This window comes from Pygoscelis adeliae, unplaced genomic scaffold, assembly GCF_000699105.1.
Source record: "Pygoscelis adeliae isolate BGI_AS28 unplaced genomic scaffold, ASM69910v1 Scaffold60, whole genome shotgun sequence".
NCBI lineage: Eukaryota > Metazoa > Chordata > Aves > Sphenisciformes > Spheniscidae > Pygoscelis > Pygoscelis adeliae.
Window position 1 is genome coordinate 2,462,869 of NW_008823954.1, and position 202 is coordinate 2,463,070.

Sequence of the window (202 nt, forward strand, 5' to 3'; positions counted from 1 at the left end):
TCTGCTTTTAGTGAACAACATTTTTTCATATTTTTTTCCAGAGCCGTGGAGCAGCTGGTGGTCCTGAAACTGTGTAAGGCAGAGCTGGGAGTGCCGCCTGGGCTCGGCTCCTCCGGCCAAAAGGCAGAGGGGAGGGCGGCCTGGGCTTCCCCGCGGCTGACAGCCAGGCCACGAGGCGCGGGGCGTCCCAAGTCCCCGCGCA